General features: G+C 45.1%; 1 protein-coding gene across 2 annotated transcripts in view; it reads left to right on the top strand.

Annotated features, from left to right (window-relative positions):
* The window catches only part of HMG20A (high mobility group 20A), a 75,485-nt gene extending 71,865 nt beyond the window's left edge, over window positions 1-3,620 (top strand). For both annotated transcript variants that reach the window (XM_074966047.1, XM_074966048.1), the window contains one exon: window positions 280-3,620. The gene's annotated coding sequence lies outside the window, so the exon portion shown is untranslated. The remainder of the gene's footprint in view (window positions 1-279) is intronic.
* The last annotated feature ends 15,891 nt before the right edge of the window (window positions 3,621-19,511 follow it).

The following is a 19,511-nucleotide window of genomic DNA, read 5'->3' as shown; positions in this document are numbered from 1 at the left end:
AAAACAATTGTTTGGGCTGAAACACAGATTCAGAGGTGATTTTCAGAGGTAACTCTGAGCTGACTCCCTGATAACTCTTATAAAGGATCATATTCTGGTTTCTCAATGGAAAGTTGTCCAAGCCACTTGATAAGCTTCTTTCTCTGTAGGCTTGCCAGCTATCGAGTGTACTTTAATATGGTCCCTTCAAATTAACCCTCCAAAAATCTCTTCACAAAGTCCTGTTTATTTTGACAGACTGGTCTAAACATCTAACATTTGTTTCTGTTTCATCTGCAGGTCTCCTGGCCCAGGGGTGTCTTACAAAAGTGATTCAGCCAGTGAGGAATGAAAAGCCATGATGGAAACAGACTGAAGGTGGGAGGCAAGACTTCAGGATCTGTCCTGGTCCCTGCCTAAGCAGCTTGCCTATGGGGCAAACTATTTAATGAATTAAAAGCTCCTATGAAGCCACAGGCACCAGCCACTAAACATTTGAACTGTCCTCCGTGTAAAGCTTTCAGAGCATGTAACTACCGTACAATCATCAGTTTTCCATCATTTTAGCTGGATGGGGGGATACCCACACACTCTGTGGACTGGACAAGAATGGAGGTGAATCTACTTCCAATCTGTGTAGTGGAGGCAGCCTTTGTGTTGTGGTAATAGAGCTTTGAAATGTTATGTTGCTTTGTATCTCTTCATCCTTTCTGTGGGGTTTCCTTCTCCCCTTCCAGTTCTCCTTTTGTCCTTTTCCTGTTAGCTGATGTTCGCTGCACTGTATAGCAACACCTGGATTCTTTGCTATGACAGATACAGCCTTCCTTACTGCACCATCCTGCCCCGCCTGTCGTGTCTTCAATGCAAGCTTCTCTTTTATGTGCTAGGCTGCATCTCGTACAACATAAGGTTCCTTCCTGTTGGTATTGGCTGTGGCTGGCGCTTCATGTGCGACCCTGCGGGAAGGGCTCTCTCTTTTCCCCCTCCCAGCTACTCTTTCCAAGCATCTCTGCTGCATGAGTGTCCTGCTTCTCAGCAAGACTCCACTGTTCCTATCTATTGAAAATGGCTGGTGCAGCATTTTACTGCTGAAAAGGTCAGCAGTAATCAAGAGAGAAAGTGAAAGGCTGGCTTCTCTCAGCCAGCAGGAAAAGTGCAAAACTATATTTTAGATTAAAATAAAACATGTCGCTTTTCTGTCCTCTGATATGTTGCTTTGTCTAATATGATGTGAGCTGCAGCCTGCTTGAGCGAATGATATTCTGTTCCAAGTCATCTCTCCACCACAAAGAGGAACAGGCAGGGGAATTCCATTTCCCTCTGTCCATCTGCTGTTGTAGCACTAAGGAACCATTTTTATAAAAGGGGCCTGCAATGAAGTGTAACAGCAGAGAGCAGCTTTAGCAAAGGTGAGCAAATTGTGGCACACAGAATTCCGTAGTGCAGCTCACGGCTACCCTCACTTTTAATACAAAAGTGCATCTTCTGGAGACTACCGCTTCCTGCATGGGATGTTCCTGCTTGATTTGAGTGGCCTTTTACTCATGGCAAGTGTCTTTTTGCATGCTGAGATCTATAGTTTCTCTGAGTTGCACCTCACCTGCTTGTGAGAGATGAAGACAGCTACTGTCTGCACTGTCTTATGCAAATTATTTGCAGCACTTGGGGTCCTGTCAAATTATTAGTTCAGGCTTTAGTTGAGAACTTCTTGAATACCCTTGGGCTTTATTATGATGGTTCAACCATGCTCTCTGTTCTACATGCCACCTTCCTATTCTTCCTTCAGAAAATCTTGGGACTTTTCCTATCATGACCTGGGAATGCTTTTATTACCTTGCCATGCTGATGCAAGCAAGAACAGTTTCACGAATCTGCAATGTAAGCATCTGCCCAATTTTATATTTGAAGATTAAAAAGTAGTTCTTCCTTTTCCACTCTTTAGTGCACGCTGCACAGATTTCACAATTGCTTGAAGCCACCTCCAAGTCAAAGCCTTCTGTGACAGGGGCTCACTCACCCCTTGCCTTGCAGCTGCTACCTTCACTGCTGCCAAACAGCAAGGATTTGCGTGTAAGCTCAAGTCTTCCTTCACAGAGGGACTCGTTTTTGTCTTCTCTCTCATCATTTTTCAAGACTTCACTCACAAGAGCTGCAACTTGGGGCACTGACTTTCTTTTTCCTTAACACAGGCAAGACCTAAGTTCCCTGTAAGCTGTGCAGCCTCAAAGCATCCTATTTAGCGCTGCACAGGCGCTCGGAGAACCCTCCCGGAGACCTGCCGCAGCCAGGGCGGCCCAGACCCAACCGCAGCCAGATCAGGCCCAGGCGTGGCCGTGGCAGTGCAGCTTGGCCCGGACCCAGGAGCGGCCCGGACTTGCTGGGGCCGGGGGAGGGGCACCGATCCTGCAGCCCCAGCCCCAGAGTTGCCACGGCAGGGAGAGGTACTTCTCCCCCTCAGCCCAGGTGCTGCTGCAGGGAGAGAGACCTGGGAGGAGTCCTCTCTCCCCACTGTAGCCCTGGAGCACCCTCCTGCACCCCAAACGCATCATCCCCCGCCCCACCCCAGAGCCCACACCCCCAGCCAGAGCCCTCACATGCCTGCACCCCAATCCTATGCCCTAGCCCTGAGCCTCCTCCTATATGCCGAACCCCTCAGTCCCAACCCCACCACGTGAATTTTGTTAGGTGCACCAATATGAAAGTGATGTGTGTTACATCACCTCCATATTGGTGCACGTAACAAAATTCTGCACATGGGTGGGAAAATCAGAGGGAACACTAGGCAAGACCAGGTGATGTTAGCATGAACTAGTTCTGAGTTCTGTAGTGAAGAAGGGGTTGTGGGAGGACATCCTGTAGATAAATAGCATCTCAGGAAAAAGCACCTCCGTCTCACACCATTTAGTAATAGTGGCAATTGACTGCTGTATTGAAGTGGGAGTAGCCTAAGTGAAGTCCACAGCCAAAACCTGGGCCCACAGAGTTCTAACAAATCAGTCAGTGGTAACTCTTATCTTTAATACAGAGATACACTCCATGGAGACTCAAGGTCTCAGCATGTGATGCAAGGGCTTGATCCACTTTGGGTCCATATTTAAGGTGTGGATGGCTGCAAGCTGCCCTGTCTTACACAAATCAGATGTAGCCATCAGCTCCTGGCACATTGCCAGTCTATCTCTGTGTTGGGCAAAGCATGCCTGTTCTTGGATGGGAGAGTCAAGCGGGTACTTACCATTAGCTGCATGCTGACTGACAAATCTTTCCCTTTTCCCCAACATAGAGGAAGAGAGATGTGATGACATGACCCGTTTTGAAGAAGCTGGGATGGGGGGGGATATGGTTTGAGTTCTTGCTCTCCAACAATATTATAGATGATGTTTTGTCTCATTAGGAAGCTTCAAATCTGCACTGATTTACCCAGTGAAAAATGAATTTTGTCTTTTCAGTGTTTTTCATGAGTGTCACTTCAGTTTACATTTTTCAGTGTGTTGGCTGACAAAAAAAAATTAAGTGGGTGGTGAGGGGAGGAGCAGGGTCAGACATTTTCTTTGCTCTGAGAAATGTTAACAAAAACATATTAAAATGGAGTCCATTTTCTGGATTAATGTGTTTGGAATTGTTGAAATGCCAAGTTTTCTGTACAAGTGTTTTTGCAATTAAACTTTTAGACTTTCTTTGTTTAAGAAGATGATATGCTTGCTTGACATTTGCTTCATTAAAACTGTTCTACATTGAATCCATTCTGATTGAATTTTAACTGCATGTTAATGAGAGAAATCTTACCACCATTGCCTTCTTGTCTGAGAGACTTTGTCAACTCCACATTAGTCACCAAAACTCTTAAGCAGTCCATATTGGCAACACGTTCATTTCCTCAGTTGCTCATTCGAATGGTGGGTTCACAGTTTGAGGAGTCTGTATTTTAGAATGCCATGCTGGGTTGTAATTTGGTTTTCTATGAAAGTGATGCTCAGAGCAGAGTGGGGGAGAATGCTCAGTCTTTACCCTGTTTGTCAGACAATCATAGAACTAATGGGAGCTCTTCATCCTCTGCAGCCCAAGTGTATTAGCTCTGTGTGAAGGGGCCCTGGTGCTGAAAGGAGAAGAGGGCTGGATAGCTGCCCTCTTTCAAGTGTAGCTCCCCTTTCATGCACCTGAAGAAGTAACAACTGTTGAAAACCCCATGAAGACCATTAAAATGTAATAGTCATACAGCATCATTAATAGGGCAAGCTGTAGGTAAAGACTGGCCTGTCATCCCCCTGTCACCTAACTGAGTCAACCGAGCAGGTCCTTTCTTTGTTTCTCATCCACCCTCATTTTTCTCCCTTCCTTGGGATTCTGCCACCAATTTTTTCCCTGTCTCTTTTCTTGGTCATCTTCCATCTTGTCTTACCCCTGGACCTCTTCAGCTCTTTTTCCTTCCCCTTCCAGAACCTTCTATCTGTCTTCCATTTCTGCTCACTGGGATGGAGAACTTATCTTCTAGCCATCTTTTATCTTCATGCAGCCCATACCTTGGGAATAGACTGCCACGTGAAGGAGTCTTCTGGCTGGATGAATTTCTCCTGCACTGGAACTCCTTCCAAAACCATGGGGCTTTAGTCAACCATTCATTTAATTTGTTCCCAGGGTCACATCTGATTATTATGATTGCCCAGTCTGATTACTAGTTTTGTTTATACACAACTAAGTCCTTGGTTCCAGTACTCTTTCAGATATCAGAATATATGCTAATTTGGCTTTGTATCATACCTTGTATATTTGGCATCACATGTGCTGTAAGCCTTTAAGGTTCCAAAATGGAGGGGACCCAGTGTATCCTTTGTTGAAGGGCACCCGCCAGCATTTTCCTGTCTAAACGCTGGCGAGCACAGGACTGGTGCACACCTGCAAAAGTAACAAACAGCCACAAGAAGTGCATCACCAAAGGCAGGGGTCCATTTCCTTTTCAGCCAGTGCTGCTATCCCTGTGTCTGACGTCAGGCAGCAGATGGTGGCCAATCATGCTTTCTTTAAAACAAACCATGATGCATTGTAATATTTCCACTAGTTGTTTCTTCCTTTTCTTAATCCCTCTTTGCTGTGCAGCTGCTGGATTGGATCAGTGATTAATAATCCTTTAGGAGAGATGGGGGAGCTTGGGTTCTTTTCGGAGGAAAAGCTCACAGCTCCTTCCTGTTCCGCAGGCAGTTTCCTGTCAGTAATGTAGATGAGATTTCAAGTGAGGTATTTTTTACACTTCGCATGAATTCAGCTGTATTCTTTGGAGCCTGAAATACATTCAGTCCAGTTAGAGTTAAAGGTTATCATTCAGCTCTTCTGTAATGATCTCTCACTGACCAGTGGATCATTTTGTCTCTTCCTTCCTCATTGCTGAGAGCATTGGATATTTTATCTTTTTAATCTTTGGGATTTCCTAGTCAAATTCAGGAACTGCCTTGTTAATTGCAAAAACTGCAGATTTACTGGGTGCAAGTGGAGTTCACCACCTGGTATATGTAGTCAGGTGTCTGCGTCCACTAATTAGTAAGAGAACTGATGTGGCCTTGGCCAAGTCAGACCCTGAAACCAGTGTCCAGGGACTAACACCTGGCACTGGCCTCTTTGGTTAATGTAAGCACTGATGAGGTATGTGGCTGTGTAAAGGTATGAAAATTGGACTCTGGGAGCTATCGGCAAGTGAAGGGCCAAAGCTTTTAAAATCTGGTGCTATCGCCAACCTGTTTGATTGTTATAAACTGGTGTGTGGAGACTAGCACAGTGAGGGTGTATTTATGTATGTGTGCCAAAGAAGATGTTGGAAGTTTGAATATTTATAGACAAGTAATGGCAAGCAGATGCAGCTGGGACTTTGCTAAAGCACAGCTTTTAAGGGAAGTCAAGAGGAAAAGGTGACTGCAACACAGGAGAACGGGATGTTTATGCAAACATATGGCTTCCTGTCCTAAACTCCTCAGCCTTACTTAGAGGTGAAAAGAGGCTGAAAATGGTGTTGATGGCTGATTCCTCTGAACTGATGCTAATACAAATTTGATCTGCATTTCAAGCCTGCACTGGTCTGAGTGGTCAAATAGTTTTTTTCCATCTCTAACTTCTGGTTCACTCTGATGCAGGGCCAACACAACATGGATTTATCGTATCTGACTTAACCTGTAGCCAGAAGGCAGTGGTCCACCAACTTTATAACTTTAGGTGTGACATGCTCATTATTAAATTTTGCAGATTTTATATGAATCTGTATCCTAGTAAGAAGATCTTAGTGGTGCAAAGGATCTAGTTTAGTCAATGACTTAATAATGAGGCGATAAACTACTCTTTGAAGAAATTCCTGTTTCCTGCGATACAAGGAAAGGATACCCCTGTTTGTGTGGTGGCGTTTATATGCAAAGCCCTTTATTTTGGTTTTTATTTTGCTTAAAATTTCCCAGGGACTTTATCTGTGTTTATTACAAAAAATTAAAAATGGGTAAAAATTGGTGCAAAAAATTAACTTCTCTGTTTTCTGGTGAAATACTGGGGTTAATGCAGGGAGATGGGAGGACAGAAAAAAGGAACAAATAGAGAAAAGTAAGAGTAGTAAAAACATTTCAGTGCTGTGGTTTACTTCATGAAGTTCATTGAGTACATACATATGGGCACGCACTTGCGTATGTGTATCTTCTGCTGCGTTGCCTTATTTTAACATTTATACTTAGACTAATTTATTATTAGCATAAACACATCAATCTAATGTATTGGATTTTCTTAACAAAATGAGTATTTTTATGTACTGGAGTGGATAATTTTGTAATGGAGTGGTCTAAACTTCAGGTGAAAAGTCGGTACAAACTGAATCATAGCTTTTGTAAAACCCAGGTGTTGGTTTTTTTGGTAAAAATCAGAAATGAAGCACCTTTCTCATAGGGTAGGGAGAGAAGTAGCAGCACCTTCAAAGGGATGGCGAGACCCCTGAGATGGCATCAGGACATCCCCCACCCCAGCAGTGGAGCAGAACTGTATCTCTCCAGCTGTCATATCACTACTGCATACTGTACATTCCATAATCAACACAGAACCCTTGTGTACTCCCTTTTGACAGACTGTCCTCTCTGACCTCCTTTCACCCATCTCCAGCTACCTCAGTTCCCCTGCCTCACCATCACCAGGTGAGCGCCAACCACTGCTTCCCTCATCACTGTTACATCATCTGGACTCTTCACTAACCTTTGCACTGCATCTTGGATGGGGAAGTGTGAGGAGGGCGAAAGATGAGAGGCTGTGTGCACTGTAGTGTGCAGAGGGCGTCGCATGGCGTCATGCGTAAGCGGTTAGTTTTGCTGGGATTTTAGGCCTCAATCCTACAAGATTTAAGCACGATTAACTTTATATACATGTCAGTGGTTCCATCAAGTTGAGTGGGCCTATTCGTGTTTAAAAAGTCACTTGTGTCCCCAGATACTAGTAGGATAAGTGCCATATGGAGTTTGAAAATATCTTAGAAAAGCTATGAGGCAGTAGTTTAAAAAAACAAAACACAACTAGCTATTATTTTTAAACTAGAGAAACCCAGCAACAGAGATATGTAGTGATTTAAAAAGAAATATAGAAACAGAGGCTTAAAATAAGAGGCACAGTTTAAAAAAAAAAAGTGGGAATAGGGAGAGGTTTTTAAATGAAGAACACTTTAGTATGATTTGAAACCCATTAAGCTGTGCATGCTATTCGTCTATGTACAGATGTGACCATACCATTGATACCCCATCCTTTCTTCACCCACTCCCTCATATTGTTACACTCAGACTTGTTGAGCCTTGTCTTAAATTTATTCTGTATCTTGCAAGCTAATCTACATGGGCATGTCCCCATGGACTTCCTGTGAGTGCAGGGTGTCCACCTTGCAAGATCAAGGCCTTACCTTCTAAGCCAGGGGTGGGAAAACTTTTTGGCCAGAGGGCCACATTGGGGTTGCAAAACTATATGGAGGGCTGGGTAGTGGAGGCTGTGCCTCCCCAAGCAGCCTGGCCCCCACCCCCTATCTGCCCCCTCCCACTTCCTGCACCCTGACTGCCCCCCTCAGAATCCCCAACCCATCCAAACCCCCCCCCCCCCGCTCCTTGTCCCCTGACTGCCCCCTCCAGGGACTCCTGCCCCTAACTGCCCCCTGGGATCCCACCCCCTATCCAACCACCCCTTCTCCCCGTCCCCTGACTGCCCTGACCCCTATCCACACCCCCAACCCCTGACAGGCCCCGTGGGACTCCCATGCCTATCCAAACCCCCCGTTCCCTGACCACGCCTCCCCCTCCCGAACCTCCACCTCATCCAACTGCCCCCTGCTCCCTGTCTGCCCCCCGGGATCCCCCGCCCCCTTACCATGCCGGAGCCAGCCACACTGCCCGTGCTGCCTGGCAGGAGCGGCCGGCCAGAGGGCCGGCGTCGCGTCACGCTGAGGCTGCGGGGTAGGGGGAACAGCGGGGGAGGGGCCGGAGGCGAGCGTCCCCGGCCGGGAGCTCAGGGGCCAGGCAGGATGGTCCCGCAGGCCGGATGTGGCCCGCGGGCCATAGTTTGCCCACCTCTGTTCTAAGCTCTTTGAGGCGGGGACTGTATCTTCCTATGTGTTTGTAAGATACCTAATAGTGAGATCCTGAGGGGGACCATTGGGTGCTAGTACTGCAATACAAGTAATAAATTAGTCACAATCTAAACTGAGATTTGAAAGGTTCAGTAGGGAAAAAAAAGTGTTGTTACCTAATTACGCTACAAAATGAGGTTCCTGCCTGATTAGCAAAACTGGAACGGGGTCTTCAGACCACATACAAGGAAAAAATCTTCATCCTTTGGCAAACTGAGAAAATATTTTTAATTTTAAAAGATGTTAATCTCTAGTCCTGGATAAAAAGAAAAGGAGGACTAGTGGCACCTTAGAGACTAACCAATTTATTTGAGCATGAGCTTTCCTGAGCTACAGCTCACTTCATCGGATGCATCATGAAAGCTTATGCTCAAATAAATTGGTTAGTCTCTAAGGTGCCACTAGTCCTCCTTTTCTTTTTGCGAATGCAGACTAACACGGCTGCTACTCTAGTTCTGGATAAATACTCAGTCTAGTACCTTCCACTACACAATATTTACAGAAAGAGAAATGTGCAAGCTTTTAAAAAAATAAATACAAAAAGAGGTTTGCGATCCCCCCGATGCTAACACAGCAGATGTTTTGACTTCATTGCCATCACTACAAACCTTTAAGCAATTTGCTGACAGTCAACCTCCCTCTCACCTGTCCAGGGAAGACTCCGGTATTCTGGGCCTGATTCTTTATTGCCCTACCCTTTGTGCAGCCATTTACACCTGTGCCAAGGGGGTGCAGAATGCTACCCAATGGTGTCAGAGAACACGCGCTTTGCTCTGTATAAATGACTATACAGTGACTTAGGGTATCTGTGTTTTCCCTGCCACTGTAGATGACACAGCTAGCTCCTCACACTGGGTAAATAACGACTCTCCCTTTACTGTTCACATATTGGTGGTTTCACTGTCTCAGAACTCGGCTTTAGTGAGTAAAAGGCCTTCTAATTTAGTAGAAATGTGTTACTCAGCAGGCTGAAAGTCTCTCTTTCTACCAAGGAGTTTACATTGCAAACGTACAAAGCATTTCACTTTTCTGATTCTCTGGGCTAGATGCTTTACTGACATAACTAGGCATCACTTCATCAGATCAATGGAACTCTGCCAGCTTACACTGGACGAGCAACCAGCCCTCTGTTTTGGGGACTCCAAGAAGGAGGGTGTAGTTAATTTCAGTATGGGATGATACCAGTGTGGGATTCCCTTGTGCCTATCCCATGTGAACACCACCCATTTTATTAAATCTACTCTAGTGGCACACGGGGAGAGAGTTCCCTCATCTAATTTATTTGAAATAATTAACCCTTCAATCCAGGGCACTTGCAAGTAAATCCCAGCCTGAAGTTTTAGAGCTGTCTCTCAATAGCCTCTTTCTCCCCCCGCAACCATCCAAAATAAACCATAACAGCAGCAGTGGCCCTTTCATCCATACTCAGAGGAAGTTTGGTTCCTGTCTGACACTTCAAATTCCTGCTGAGGTGTGTTTTGTTTTGTTTCCTCCTCAATTTCTGAATGAAAAAGGGAAGCAGTTCTGAATGGGGGAGGGACGCAGGAAGTACATCCAAGGTAGAAGGCCGCAGGATGCCTGAGCCTTGGGGCATGGGAAAGCTCTGGAAACCTAACTGGGCCCAATCCTTCTCCAGGAAAGTTGCCTCTTCAGAAATGCTGCCCTTGCTCTTGGACGCAGCAGCACAGATGCCATTAGTTGTTGGCCTTGTGTAAATTGGTTCTGGATGGTGTTGACACTATGCATAAAAGAATATAACTCTCCAAGCGCATTCCACTGATGGTTTAGCTAAGAAAAGAGCTGTAGGAGGGGAAAATGTGGATGTTTAAAGACATCCAGCTTTCTGGCAGGTATGAAGCTGACTCAGAATGGGGAGAGGGGTCTTTGTCTTTTACACATATTAGTAACCAGTGTCCCTGGCATTCCAATTTACACATAATTTAGACCAAGTTCTACCAAAAGCGGCCTGCCTGTTTCTTCTCTTCTGTGGGGGAGAAGGAAAATGCAGCCCAGAGCTGAACTTCTTGTGCTTTTCATAGATGTTGTGATCATAGAATATCAGGGTTGGAAGGGACCTCAGGAGGTCATCTAGTCCAACCCCCTGCTCAAAGCAGGACCAATCTCCAATTTTTGGCCCAGATCCCTAAATGGCCCCCTCAAGGACTGAACTCACAACGCTGGGTTTAGCAGGCCAATGCTCAAACCACTGAGCTATCCCTCACCCCAAAGGATGGGAATTTTCCCCACCTTCTTCAAATCTGCTAGTTAAAGAAGGGGTAGAGGAAGGCGGAGGAGAGCAAAAAAATAAAATATGTAATGTTCCATGAAGTTCATGATCATCCATTTGCTGATTTAGAGACATTTGAGAAGTGGGAGTTTTTACTCTGCGTGTGTATGTCTGGTCTCAGATGTCCAAATTCCACACATTCCTGAAGAGCTTTTGAGAGGAAAATGTAATAAATGTGAAAGTGGAATTCTTGCTGCACACCAGCTTCAGGATTTCACAATTGTGATAAATGCACATTTCCAGATGGCTGAAATCTATGTTTATGTAAAGAAATGAACCTAATTCCTACTGGGAGAGGCAGTGCCCTCTAATGGTAATTTCTAATATAGCATAACTGAGGTGGAGTGAAAAAAGCCTGTTACTAGATTACTAATTCACGGCTGCACTCAAAACATAAATCAAGCCCCTACTTTTGTTCTAGATAGACAGTCGTTCTATTTGAAGATCAACTGGTGTGTTTTCCTATTCCTGCTCTGCTTCAAGATGCTAGGAGAAGGACAGATGTTTCTGTATTACAGGGAAATTCCAGCACGGCAAGTGAACCCGAATGTCTAAATGTCCTTGTGAAGTCGTCATCTTGCCTGAAAGGGGTGGGTGTGATAATATTTCCAGTTGGCTAAAAATTGGGGGAAATTTTCTTGTCTCAGGTGTAATAAATAACGTGCCAACAGCCAGCAGGGTGGAAAGTCACAGGTTTTCCCCCTCTCTAGCTCCTTTACTATCAGGGCTGTGATAAACAAAAGAAAACCATTAGGAGTTGTGGGTGCATAGATCTCTCTAATAGAAGCCATGCAACATCTGATCTGCAATATCATCCTGCGTTCTATACACAGCTGGTGCTCGTGCAGGGCGCGTACAAAATTTACTGCATTGCCACACGTCAGAGGGCTCATACAAAGTTTACTGCACTACCACAGCTAGAGAGAGAGAGAGAGAGCCTGAGCAGCCTGTCCAAGCAAGAACTTCTGGGGGTTGTTGTAGGTTACAGGATAGCCAGTCCCAGGCATTCAAAAAATATGAGTCAAGCCCAAAAGCAGTAAGAGATTGGCTTAAAATATCATGAAATTTTTTAAAAGATAGTAAATTAAGGGGTCTTTTTATTTGCCTTCTGGATTTGGAGCCTTTAGAGTTAATGGGTTTCAAGGTTTTCTATGCAACCAGGAGTGCAACTAGACACTTACTTTTAAAACTAAAGAAGCTAATGTCATGTCCTCACAGGACTCCAAAAGCGTAGAACTCCAAATGTAGTGAGACTCGCAGTAAAATCGTGAGAGTTGGTAACACAGAGGCTGTGCTGAGAGACCACAGCTACTGGAAAGGGAAATAATGTAGGAGAATTGGCTGCGAGGTGCAGTGCTCCAGTCCTAACAAAAGAAATGTTGGAATGCACTTCCGGGAAGTGATAGTACCGAAAGTACCAGAACGGTGTTATGGCTCCCAAAAAAGGTGCTGGAATGGTGTTCCAGCATGACACAAGCAAGCCCTGGTGAGGATGCACGTTGTTACTGCTTTCACAGCCAGGAGTTACGCTGTGGAATAGTACAGGAGCGCTAGCTGTGGAAAAGCTCATCCTTTACAACAAACTAAGCCTTCCATTGAGAAGTTGCTGGAAGGAGAACATCTGAGTGCCGGGTGTGGAGAGGAGCTCACAACTGTGGGAGTCTTGGCTGTGTAAAAAGTAAGACACAACATTAGAAATAAATGTGTTTTAAATGATCTTCTCCTCTATGAAATGAACAGAATAAAAGAACAATGCCCCTCTCTCTGGGACCAATTTCTAGGCTAGGTTGAAATATTGACAAGGTCAACAAGCTGGAGCTGTAAACTAAAGATCTTTATCTGTGTGGGAAATAGGAAAATCATTCTACTGATAACAGGAAATACAGTAAATAGAAATTCCTGGCTAAATTCCCTGGGGCGCTTGCCCCACTGTAGAAAGAACGTGCATGGCAAAAATATATGTGCTGCTTAAGCACATTTCAAAAGAACACATCCCCTTCTTACCTTGTGGAAATTCTTCTTTGTAAAATTCACTCCCAAGCATCTCAGATCTTTTTTTAAGCCATCAGTCAGCGTAGCTGATATATTTTACCCATGGGCCGGTTCCTCCATGGGTAGTTTAATCTGGGCATGTCCTTTCCTTGCATTGAAATTCCATTGTATTTAATGGGGTGCTAACTCAGTTTATTCTCTGGGATTTATGCAGTGATTTTACTGCCTGCATAAGCAGCAACTTGAGGAAGGTGGAAGTAGTGATAGACATCTCTAACACGCCCACAGAGCTTTGCAGTGATGCCTAGACATGCTTGCCTCACCTCCAACATTATGTTTTCTCATCATGACTATGGTAATTCCCTCTGTGGTGGCTTTGATTAGATCCCTGCTTTGTGAATTTCAGAGACTACTCCCTTCCTCCAGGAAGCAGGATTACATCACCCCCATCAGGTACCATTTCCACTGGCTGATCCATCTCTAAATCCAATTCAATACTGATTTTCTGGACTTCTAGGGCCAAATCTTGCCCTTGGACTCATATAACTCTCTGATTTCAGTGTGGTTGCATAAGTGTAACTAAGGGCAGGATTCTGTCCCTACATTGACAGGTTTCAGAGTAACAGCCGTGTTAGTCTGTATTCGTAAAAAGAAAAAAGAAAAGGAGTACTTGTGGCACCTTAGAGACTAACCAGTTTATTTGAGCATGAGCTTTCGTGAGCTACAGCTCACTTCATCGGATGCATAGCATATTGTGGAAACTGCAGAAGACATTATATACACACAGAGACCATGAAACAAAACTTCCTCCCACCCCACTGTCCTGCTGCTAACAGCTTATCTAAAGTGATCATCAAGTGATCATCAAGGAAGGCCATTTCCAGCACAAATCAAGGTTTTCTCACTCTTCCCCCTCCCCACACACACACACAGACACACATACAAACTCACTCTCCTGCTGGTAATAGCCCATCCCTCTTTGAAACCTCTCTTTATAATGCGCATGATAATCAAGGTGGGTCATTTCCAGCACTAATCCAGGTTTTCTCACACCCCCCCCACACCCCCTCCAAAAACCACACACACAAACTCACTCTCCTGCTGGCAATAGCTCATCTTACAATGTGCACAGCAATAATCCAAGTTATTAATAATCCAAGGCCTAAATCAATATTGTGCATCTTAGCTATTATAACACATCTCTGAATGCTCCCGTGGAAGTGTGTGTGTTGGTTCCTCTGTGAAACTACAGTACAGTGGCTGGAAGGATTGCAAGGCTCATGGGACTGGTCTGTAGAGCTAGTTTTTAACTACACTATGGGTTGCTGAGTTGTAGCTGGTCTGGGTTGGTAGGGATTGAAGGTAAAATCCTGGCAAAATTCTCATTGACTTCAGTGGAGCTAGGATTTCACTCTGAATGTTCTTACTACCTGTCAGCTCTGTGGTGGCCTCCATGAGATGAATTGATGGGGTCAACCAAGTTCTTGGACTGTGGAATTTGTGTTGTGGACACTTGTCCCTAGCACGTATGGCAGTTTTAGACCAAGGAACGAACGAGCCTGGAAGGAAGCTGGCATTACCGTCACTCATGTATTGTTTCCAAAGACACCTGCCAGTCACCAGTGTCAATCTGGCACCTGACACCACCACATAATTCACTTTTAAGAAAACTAGGATTTTGTTCAATCCTTGGCCCTCACAAGGCCTTGTGTTCGCATCACCTGTGTTCTGGTATCATTTCTACAGAAAAAGCATTGTTCTGGCCTGTTAGTCATTGTCTGTCACAACTTTATTAAAACTGGACTCTGCCCCAATGTCCTTCAACTCAATCAATGAAGGGAACCCCAACCAAAATGCAACCATCTCAGCATCCTCCTCCCTCTTCCACTCAAACCTAATGTAATTTTCTCTTTTATCTGCCACTTCGCTCTGCAGCTCTGCCCTATGTGACTTACTCTGGCTTTACATTATTGTGAAATCAGAATCAGGCCCCCCAAGTCCACTACCTCTATTGGCCATCTGTCATCTTTTCTTTTCTAATAAAACAACAGTCCTGTTCTCTACACCTGCCATTTCCTTCTGCCCAACCTTGACCCCAGAATCCCTATTTTATCCTGCCCTACCCCAACTCAGCTATGGATGGATTTAGTTGGGATTGGTTCTGCTCTGGGCAGGGGGTTGGACTAGATGGCCTCCAGAGGTCCCTTCCAACTCTGTTATTCTATGATTCTATGTTACCTCACACTGTAACTTACAGCGGAGTTTAATTGAATTTGGCTATGCAGACTGCAATGGGCCATGAAGCATTTTGTGATCCTTTTGCATAGTGTTGTTTGCACCAGAGTAAATTGTATTTGTACATAAGAATCCCTTCGCAGAGAGGATCTTGAAACTGTTTACTGAGCCATGTATAGGCCGAAGAGAACAGGAAGTTTATATAGTGACCAAGTGACTCAGACAGAAGAGGAAAGTTCCAGATAGAGGATACTGCACAAATACAAGAGCAACCTCCAGCTGTGAAGAGTCATGAGGAGAAAGCAAATATTGAAGGTGAGAAGGGACATCAGAGCAGATGGAGAGGAAATCAGAGAGTTTGCATGTACTGAGACCATGGAAAATGTAGGGACAAGAAAAGGAGTACTTGTGGCACCTTAGAGACTAACCAGTTTATTTGAGCATGAGCTTTCGTGAGCTACAGCTCACTTCATCGGATGCATAGCATATCGTGGAAACTGCAGAAGACATTATATACACACAGAGACCATGAAACAAAACTTCCTCCCACCCCACTGTCCTGCTGCTAACAGCTTATCTAAAGTGATCATCAAGTGATCATCAAGGAAGGCCATTTCCAGCACAAATCAAGGTTTTCTCACTCTTCCCCCCCCCCACACACACACAGACACACATACAAACTCACTCTCCTGCTGGTAATAGCCCATCCCTCTTTGAAACCTCTCTTTATAATGCGCATGATAATCAAGGTGGGTCATTTCCAGCACTAATCCAGGTTTTCTCACCCCCCCCCACACACACCCCCTCCAAAAACCACACACACAAACTCACTCTCCTGCTGGCAATAGCTCATCTTACAATGTGCACAGCAATAATCCAAGTTTAACCAGAACGTCTTGGGGGGGGGGGGGTTTGTAGGAAAAAAACAAGGGGAGATAGGCTACCTTGCATAATGACTTAGCCACTCCCAGTCTCTATTCAAGCCCAAATTAATAGTATCCAATTTGCAAATGAATTCCAATTCAGCAGTTTCTCGCTGGAGTCTGGATTTGAAGTTTTTTTGCTGTAAGATAGCGACCCTCATGTCTGTGATTGCGTGACCAGAGAGATTGAAGTGTTCTCCGACTGGTTTATGAATGTTATAATTCTTAACATCTGATTTGTGTCCATTTATTCTTTTACGTAGAGACTGTCCAGTTTGACCAATGTACATGGCAGAGGGGCATTGCTGGCACATGATGGCATATATCACATTGGTGGATGTGCAGGTGAACGAGCCTCTGATAGTGTGGCTGATGTTGTTAGGCCCTGTGATGGTGTTCTCTGAATAGATATGTGGGCACAGTTGGCAACGGGCTTTGTTGCAAGGATAGGTTCCTGGGTTAGTGGTTCTGTTGTGTGGTATGTGGTTGTTGGTGAGTATTCGCTTCAGGTTGGGGGGCTGTCTGTAGGCAAGGACTGGCCTTTCTCCCAAGATTTGTGAGAGTGTTGGGTCATCCTTCAGGATAGGTTGTAGATCCTTAATAATGCGTTGGAGGGGTTTTAGTTGGGGGCTGAAGGTGACGGCTAGTGGCGTTCTGTTATTTTCTTTGTTAGGCCTGTCCTGTAGTAGGTGACTTCTGGGAACTCTTCTGGCTCTATCAATCTGTTTCTTCACTTCCGCAGGTGGGTATTGTAGTTGTAAGAATGCTTGATAGAGATCTTGTAGGTGTTTGTCTCTGTCTGAGGGGTTGGAGCAAATGCGGTTGTATCGCAGAGCTTGGCTGTAGACGATGGATCGTGTGGTGTGGTCAGGATGAAAGCTGGAGGCATGTAGGTAGGAATAGCGGTCAGTAGGTTTCCGGTATAGGGTGGTGTTGATGTGACCATCGTTTATTAGCACTGTAGTGTCCAGGAAGTGGATCTCATGTGTGGACTGGACCAGGCTGAGGTTGATGGTGGGATGGAAATTGTTGAAATCATGGTGGAATTCCTCAAGGGCTTCTTTTCCATGGGTCCAGATGATGAAGATGTCATCAATATAGCGCAAGTAAAGTAGGGGCGTTAGGGGACGAGAGCTGAGGAAGCGTTGTTCTAAATCAGCCATAAAAATGTTGGCATACTGTGGGGCCATGCGGGTACCCATAGCAGTGCCGCTGATCTGAAGGTATACATTGTCCCCAAATGTAAAATAGTTATGGGTAAGGACAAAGTCACAAAGTTCAGCCACCAGGTTAGCCGTGACATTATCGGGGATAGTGTTCTTGATGGCTTGTAGTCCATCTTTGTGTGGAATGTTGGTGTAGAGGGCTTCTACATCCATAGTGGCCAGGATGGTGTTATCAGGAAGATCACCAATGGATTGTAGTTTCCTCAGGAAGTCAGTGGTGTCTCGAAGGTAGCTGGGAGTGCTGGTAGCGTAGGGCCTGAGGAGTGAGTCTACATAGCCGGACAATCCTGCTGTCAGGGTGCCAATGCCTGAGATGATGGGGCGTCCAGGATTTCCAGGTTTATGGATCTTGGGTAGTAGATAGAATATCCCAGGTCGGGGTTCCAGGGGTGTGTCTGTGCGGATTTGATCTTGCGCTTTTTCAGGAAGTTTCTTGAGCAAATGCTGTAGATGCTTTTGGTAACTCTCAGTGGGATCAGAGGGTAATGGCTTGTAGAAAGTGGTGTTGGAGAGCTGCCGAGCAGCCTCTTGTTCATATTCCGACCTATTCATGATGACAACAGCACCTCCTTTGTCAGCCTTTTTGATTATGATGTCAGAGTTGTTTACATCAACATGATGTAAACATGATGTAAAAAAGATGGTCACATCAACACCACCCTATACCGGAAACCTACTGACCGCTATTCCTACCTACATGCCTCCAGCTTTCACCCTGACCACACCACACGATCCATCGTCTACAGCCAAGCTCTGCGATACAACCGCATTTGCTCCAACCCCTCAGACAGAGACAAACACCTACAAGATCTCTATCAAGCATTCTTACAACTACAATACCCACCTGCGGAAGTGAAGAAACAGATTGATAGAGCCAGAAGAGTTCCCAGAAGTCACCTACTACAGGACAGGCCTAACAAAGAAAATAACAGAACGCCACTAGCCGTCACCTTCAGCCCCCAACTAAAACCCCTCCAACGCATTATTAAGGATCTACAACCTATCCTGAAGGATGACCCAACACTCTCACAAATCTTGGGAGAAAGGCCAGTCCTTGCCTACAGACAGCCCCCCAACCTGAAGCGAATACTCACCAACAACCACATACCACACAACAGAACCACTAACCCAGGAACCTATCCTTGCAACAAAGCCCGTTGCCAACTGTGCCCACATATCTATTCAGAGAACACCATCACAGGGCCTAACAACATCAGCCACACTATCAGAGGCTCGTTCACCTGCACATCCACCAATGTGATATATGCCATCATGTGCCAGCAATGCCCCTCTGCCATGTACATTGGTCAAACTGGACAGTCTCTACGTAAAAGAATAAATGGACACAAATCAGATGTTAAGAATTATAACATTCATAAACCAGTCGGAGAACACTTCAATCTCTCTGGTCACGCAATCACAGACATGAGGGTCGCTATCTTACAGCAAAAAAACTTCAAATCCAGACTCCAGCGAGAAACTGCTGAATTGGAATTCATTTGCAAATTGGATACTATTAATTTGGGCTTGAATAGAGACTGGGAGTGGCTAAGTCATTATGCAAGGTAGCCTATCTCCCCTTGTTTTTTTCCTACAAACCCCCCCCCCCAAGACGTTCTGGTTAAACTTGGATTATTGCTGTGCACATTGTAAGATGAGCTATTGCCAGCAGGAGAGTGAGTTTGTGTGTGTGGTTTTTGGAGGGGGTGTGTGTGGGGGGGGGTGAGAAAACCTGGATTAGTGCTGGAAATGACCCACCTTGATTATCATGCGCATTATAAAGAGAGGTTTCAAAGAGGGATGGGCTATTACCAGCAGGAGAGTGAGTTTGTATGTGTGTCTGTGTGTGTGTGGGGGGGGGGAAGAGTGAGAAAACCTTGATTTGTGCTGGAAATGGCCTTCCTTGATGATCACTTGATGATCACTTTAGATAAGCTGTTAGCAGCAGGACAGTGGGGTGGGAGGAAGTTTTGTTTCATGGTCTCTGTGTGTATATAATGTCTTCTGCAGTTTCCACGATATGCTATGCATCCGATGAAGTGAGCTGTAGCTCACGAAAGCTCATGCTCAAATAAACTGGTTAGTCTCTAAGGTGCCACAAGTACTCCTTTTCTTGTCCCTACATTTTCCATGGTCTCAGTACATGCAAACTCTCTGATTTCCTCTCCATCTGCTCTGATGTCCCTTCTCACCTTCAATATTTGCTTTCTCCTCATGACTCTTCACAGCTGGAGGTTGCTCTTGTATTTGTGCAG

This window comes from Natator depressus, chromosome 10 (genome assembly GCF_965152275.1).
Source record: "Natator depressus isolate rNatDep1 chromosome 10, rNatDep2.hap1, whole genome shotgun sequence".
NCBI classification, from domain to species: domain Eukaryota; kingdom Metazoa; phylum Chordata; order Testudines; family Cheloniidae; genus Natator; species Natator depressus.
This window is presented reverse-complemented; position numbering and strand designations above follow the sequence as displayed.